Source organism: Triticum urartu, chromosome 7A (genome assembly GCF_056163025.1).
Source record: "Triticum urartu cultivar PI428250 chromosome 7A, HENAU_Tu73, whole genome shotgun sequence".
Lineage (NCBI taxonomy): Eukaryota > Viridiplantae > Streptophyta > Magnoliopsida > Poales > Poaceae > Triticum > Triticum urartu.
In genome coordinates, this window is record NC_141879.1 from 462373191 (window position 1) to 462380409 (window position 7219).

The window sequence follows — 7219 nt, forward strand, 5'->3', positions numbered from 1 at the left end:
AACATAACTCTATGACTCAAGTATTTATTCATTAGGCTCCGAGGAGCGAGATATTACAAACATGGGTCTCATGACCCAAAATTCAGAGCATACAAATCAAAGCACATGCGGAAGCTTAACATGTATGAGTACAGACATCTATCAATGAAAAAGGCTTAGAAGCCTGACTATCTACCAGATCCTGCTGAGGGCACAAGATCATAGCTGAGGTATCAAGCTAAACGTCGGAGTCCCCACGGAACTACCAGCGAGACTGACGTCTCTCTGCAAAACATAAATTAAGCAAACGTGAGTACAAATGTACTCAGCAAGACTTACATCAGAACTAACTCCACATGCATCGGTATCAACAAGGGGGGTGGTGGAGTTTAACTGCAGCAAGCCAGCTTTGACTCAGTGGCTAACCTGAACTACGACTACAAGCAACTCTTTTAAGGTGGCGCACACGAGTCCACATATTCACCATTCAATACACCACTATGGATCTGCTCCCGTCTCCCCACGAGAAGGCCATCCATAGCACTCACACTTATCTTGCGAGTTTTAGAGTATCCACTTCAAGTTATCTATGAACTGTACAGGCAACCAAGTAGTCCTTTACCGCGGACATGGCTATTCGAATAGATGATGTTAACCTTGCAGGGGTGTACTTCTTCATACACGCTCTCACCACTTACCGCCGTTTACACAACATGTACTCGGCAACCTTCAAGCGGAAGCCCAACGAGTGTGTCGGCCATGGCCTACCTAAACACTCAAGTCTCTAGTCCAGGTTTATCGCCTATCCAGGTTCCATCCGCAGGGAGTCCGGCCGAGGTTTCCAGATACGGCCCCGAACGATGTGTACAGGGTTCCCGAGACACCAAACAGACGACTCGGTACACCATGCCACAGTGTATCTACCGCATCATAGCCCACCCCTAGGGTCAGCGCTACGCACGACCGCCAACACATATCCTATAAACACCAGAAACTAGTTGCAACTCCTGGACAGGGAACTAGGGTGGTTAAGAAGCCGAGAGGGTCCATTGGTTTCGGGCCCAATGCATGGTAGTAGCTGGTTCTTAAATCACACATACAGATCTCGGTGCTTAAGGACGGTTCCAATGAAACAACCCACCATGTACTCCTACATGACCTCTCATCGATACCTTTAGCAAATCGTGTTCAACACACTTAGCTCACACACAGTAGGACATGTTCATAGCTTTCCAATTCATCCCCGATGAATCAGACCTGAAACAACTCTAAGCAATAGCAGGCATGACAAACAAGCATGAATGAGTAGGCACATCAGGGCTCAAACAACTCCTACTCATGCTAGTGGGTTTCATCTATTTACTGTGGCAATGACAGGTCATGCGGGGGAAAGGGGTTCAACTACCGCAGCATGTAACAGCTGAATTGTTGTTGTCCTAATGCAGTAAAAGAGAGCAGGGGCGAGAGAGTGGGATTGTATCAGAATGAACAAGGGGGTTTGCTTGCCTGGCACTTCTGAAGATAGCATTGAGTCTTCATCAGTGTCAACGGTCACAACATCAGAACAACGTCTACCGAGGGGGAACAACACCGGCAACAGAGAAGGAAAACACAATCAATGCAATGCACAATATGATGCATGATCATGACATGTCAATATGCTGTGTTTTGAGCTAATGCAACTAGAAACATGTTAAATGAAGTTGGTTTGAACCCTAGGTTCAAATTCAAACCCCTTATGTGCTTTCTTAAATCACACATACAGATCTTGGTGCTTAAGGACGGTTCCAATGAAACAACCCACCATGTACTCCTACATGGCCTCTCATCAATACCTTTACCAAATCATGTTCAACACACTTAGCTCACACATAGTAGGACATGTTCACAGCTTTCCAATTCATCCCCGATGAATCAGACCTGACACAACTCTAAGCAATAGCAGGCATGACAAACAAGCATGAATGAGTAGGCACATCAGGGCTCAAACAACTCCTACTCATGCTAGTGGGTTTCATCTATTTACTTTGGCAATGACAGGTCATGCAGAGGAAAGGGGTTCAACTACCGCAGCATGTAACAGTTGAATCGTTGTTGTCCTAATGCAGTAAAAGAGAGTAGGAGCGAGAGAGTGGGACTGTATCGGAATGACCAAGGGGGTTTGCTTGCCTGGCACTTTTGAAGATAGCATTGAGTCTTCATCAGTGTCAACGATCACAACATCGGAACAACGTCTATCGAGGGGGGACAACACCGGCAACAGAGAAGGAAAACCCAATCAATGTAATGCACAATATGATGCATGATCATGACATGTCAATATGCTGTGTTTTGAGCTAATGCAACTAGAAACATGTTAAATGAAGTTGGTTTGAACCCTAGGTTCAAATTCAAACCCCATATGTGCTTTCTTAAATACCATTTAATTGAATTGTCCTAAACAGCAGCCATAAGTTGGTCTAACATGCATGAAAATGGTACAAATGGATAGATTGGATTTTTCTGATCATTTTTCATATATAATTTATTTCATTCTGAGTTACGGTTGAATTTATATGAATTTTAGAAGTTTAGAACATTTTCTAAAATTTATAAATCATTTCTGATTTATTTTAATTCTAGAAAATGTTTACTACATCAGCATTAGGTCATGCTAACCTCAGCAGGTCAACAGGGCTGCCCCAGGTCAAACCTGACCAGTGGGTCCCACACGTCAGTCTCATAGTGCTGGCTCGAGTCATAGACAGGTGGGACCGGTCAAAAGCCACGTCAGCAAAGTCAATGCTGACAGTGGGTCCCACCGGGTTATGAACTAATCTAAACAGAAAATTAAACTAAACTAAACAGGCACAGGGCCCACATGGCAGTGGCACTAAGGGTGTTTAGCCGGGTCATTAGTGCTAACTAATCCGACGCCACGTCAGCAATTGACGCCGGCGACCAAAGGCTCGGCGGTGGCATGCCGGAGTTGCTCGGGACGGTGCTATAGGCGGTGATTTGCAGCGCGGTTTGGAGCTACGGCGAGCTAGCGTCCGCGCGCATCTAGTGGAGCAATCAGTTTCACTGGGGGCGACCTAAATCGACCGCGGCCAGCTCAAAGGCGGCGGCAGGAGTTTGGACATCGATGGAAAGCACCAGGGGAGGAGCTGGTGAGTGCATCGTGCTCCTAGGGGTGCGCTGAGCGCGCTGATGAGCTCGAACGTGGGTGGCAGCGGCTGTGGCCGCGGCGGCGCCATGGACGGCGTTAGCGAGCTTCGGCCAAGGTGGAAAACATGGCTAGAGGACGAACGCGTCGACAGGGAGAGGGGCGAGGGGCGTAGGAGCTCACAGCGGTTCCGCAGGGTTGGTCAGTGGGCTCGGGGAGGGGCCGGAGCAAGCGGGTCAGTGATGGAGATCTCCGGCGTCGGGAGGTTGAAGAAAACAGTGTGGAGGCGCTCGGGGGCATCCGGCGTTGCACAGCTCGATGAGGAGGAAGAGGGGTACTAGGGGGAGCTCTTGGGCATCTCAGGGCGTCGCAGGGATGGCGGTGTCCGCGATGGTGGCGAGCGGTGGCGACGGAGGCGTTCGGGCGGGAAGAACAGAGGAGGGGGAGAGCGTTCTGGCAAGTGAGAGGGAGAGCCAGACGGCTCTTGGGATCGCGTGGCGTCGTCCGGACGCGTCGAGGAGGAGCCAGGCAGGCAGGGAGGGAGGGAGGAGGTGGCCGGGCGCGTGCCAATGTGCCTCGGCCACGTGCGCTGCCTATTGGCGTGGGGAGGAAGACGACAGGGAGCCGGGAAGGTGGGCTGGGCCAGTCACTTGGGCTCCAGGTAAGGCCCAGGTACTATCTCTCTCTCTCTCTCTGTCTTACTCTTTATAAATCTTTCTCTTTTCTATTTTTTTGCAGTATGTTTTGACTTAGTTTAAATACTAAATCACTTTATAAAATTCTGCAAACTTTTATGGGCACTATCTGACTTAAACTAGAGGCCCTCACCAAGTTTGAGAATATTTGGAGCTACCAAATGTTTTATAGGAATTAGTAGCTCCAATTCAAATAAGTATTGACTTAATTCAAAGAACCAAATAAATATTTCTGTGATTCCAAAAATGTTGGTTTGAATTTTACCTCTTGCCAATATTTCCAGAAATGAACAGGGACATTTTCTTGGGTTTATTTTAAGCAATTTTTAATGTTGACCATTTTTTAGAAATGATTTCTGAGGCTTTCCACTTCCCCAATTCAACTTTCATAAATTTAAACATGATGCAAGATGATTGATGCAAGAACAAGCAGTGACTAGCTAGGGGTGTGACAACTCACCCCCACTAAACAAGAATCTCGTCCCGAGATTCAAGACGTGAGGTAAGAGGACGGAGGGGACACAAACTAACACGGTGTTTGTCGGCATTCTGGGAACGGGGGTCCCCAGACTTGTGTGCCTACGGCCTGCGGCGTGGCTCAAAGGGGGGCCCAGCACGGCCCATCTTCATCAACACGGACCCAAGACCCTCGCGAGGGGCCAAGCCTCGCGGGGCGGACGACACGTACCTTCCTCAGGCACGGCCTCACCAGGCTGGCTCGCGAGGAGGCGGAGAGATCAAGGCGGGGTACCTCACGAGGTGCCCGTGACGCATGCCATGACGACCAAGGGCGCCAGGCGGGCGCCAGCCCGCGCCGTGTCCTCCTTTCCCCTTTGGTGCAAAGGGGGCAAGCGCAGCCGCGGAGTACTGAGGCATCAGGCAAAGGTTGCCGTTTCGGTGCAACAAAACCAAGACCAGGAGGACCACAAGATGAAGGTCATCGTGGAGCCCAAGACGGCGTCACCACCAGAGCTTTGTGCAGGCGAGGACCAACTTTAGTCAGGATAAGTGTACTAGATGTTCCCCTTCAAAATGGCCAATTGTTGGCGCCCTTCCCGCTCAATATTTGGGAAGAGGCCCAGGGCCATTGCCTATAAATAGGACCAGCCACCCACAAGGATAAAGGTTCGGGTTCGAGGTAAAAGGAAGGTTAGAGACAGAGATCGAGGATGAAGGATCGGATCGAAATCAGAGAGAGAGAAGGGTGACTGAACTCCTCCTAGCAGTTCGTCCCCCTAGCAAAGAACAGACCCTCGCAAGGCTGTTCTTCCTTGTATTGTTCACCATCATCAGCCCAAGAAGCAATCCACCACACCACACTGGAGTAGGGTATTACACCACAATGGTGGCCCGAACCAGTATAAACCCTGTGTCTCTTGTGTTGTTCTTTCCATAGCTCAGATCTTAGCGAGGCGGAGGGGTGCAGGTAGGTAGAGGGCGAAATCTCCGTGCGCACCCCAGTGTTTGAACCTCAAGGGTCTTCCGGAACCCGAAATCCGACATTTGGCGCGCCAGGTAGGGGTGCACCGGAGTTTTCCCCTTCCGCCACCGCCACGACCTGCCTCGCAATGAGTAGCGCGTCGCCCGCCCCGGCCACCGGCGCCAGCACGGGGGCCTGGGGGCTCCGAGCCCTGGCTACAGCCCTGCAACGGGTATGGCGGCCGGACAAGTTCAAGCCAACGACGCCGCCGCGCTACGGCGGCGCGACTGATCTGCTGGCCTTCTTGCTGGCGTACGAGGAGGCCAACCTCGAAGCTGGGGGTGACGATATGGTCATGGCCAACTGGCTCCCCATGGCCCTCACCGGCGCTCCACGCGCATGGCTGCTCCACCTGCCGGCAGCCTCCGTGGCCTCTTGGGAAGAGCCCCGCGGCCTCTTCCCTGCCCATCACGCTACACCAACACCCCCGGTCGTCGCGGCCCTCCTGGACGGCTCGCAGGCACCGCCTACAAGTCACCACATCAAGCCATTCATCCGCCGGGTCAGCATCGCTTCCACGCGGCAGGGGGCTCTCCCGGACCGGGCGGCGCCCAAGGCCGGCCTGACCTTCAGCCCGGAGGACCACCCCTCCAACTCGGCCTGCTCGGGTGCGCTCCCCATGCTGTGCACCCCCACCATCTGCCAGGTGGCCGTCACCAGAACTCTCATTGATGGCGGTGCGGGCCTCAGCGTGCTCTCAGTCAAAGCCTTCAACCTCCTCTGCATACCCCTGGAACGGCTGCAACCCAGCCGGCCCTTCTCAGGCGTTGGGGGCGGATCATCCAGCTCCTTGGGACAGATCAGGCTCCCAGTAACCTTCGGCACCTACAACAACTTCCGCACGGAGCTGGTCGACTTCGACATCACCCCCATCGGCTTCCCCTACAACGCCATCCTCGGCTACCCAGCGCTGGCCCAGTTCATGGCCGCGACGCACCCGGCGTACAACCTCATGAAGATGCCCGGGAGCAGCGGTGTCCTCACCGTGCACGGGGACACCGGAGACGCGCTGCGGGTGCTCAAGCTCGCCTTCAAGACGGCGGCGTCGGCACAGCCCGCCGACTCAGAGACCCCCGATCCCAAGGGGGCTGCACCCGCCAAGAAGAAACAGTTGTTCACCCAAGACAAGGCAGAAACCAAGCAGATACCCGTCGATGAGGACGGGTCCACCAACGCCACTTTCACCATAGGCGCCAACCTCGAACCCGAGCAAGAGGAGGCCCTGGTCGGGTTCCTGCGCGCGAACAAGAAGGTATTCGCTTGGGAGCCTGACCAGTTGGCGGGGATCCCTAGGAGTGTAATCGAGAATCACCTCAACATGTGCCCCAACGTGCGCCCTGTGAAGCAGAAGGCAAGGCGGCAGTCCACAGAAAAGCAGGCCTTCATCGTCCAAGAGACCCGCAAATTAGAAGCCGCTGGGGTCATTCGCGAGGTCCGATACCCGGATTGGATGGCCAACCCTGTCGTTGTGCCAAAGAAGGGAGGGAAGGAGCGCATGTGTGTCGACTTCACCAACCTCAACAAGGCATGCCCGCAAGATCCGTTCCCGCTCCCCCGCATCGACCAGATCGTCGATTCCACCGCGGAATGCGACCTGCTATGCTTCTTGGATGCCTTCTCCGGGTATCACCAGATCAAGATGGCGGTAGAGGACGTCGAAAAGACAGCCTTCCTAACCCCGTGTGGGGTGTACTGCTACACATGCATGCCATTCGGGTTGCGTAACGCAGGGGCGACCTTTCAGCGGCTGATGCACATCACCTTGGGCCCGCAACTCGGGAAGAATGTAGAGGCTTATGTTGATGACATTGTGGTAAAGTCTCGGGAGGCCAGGACCCTGATACAAGACCTGGAGGAGACCTTCGCGAGCCTCAACGTAGTGAACCTACGGCTCAACCCGGAGAAGTGTGTGTTCGGAGT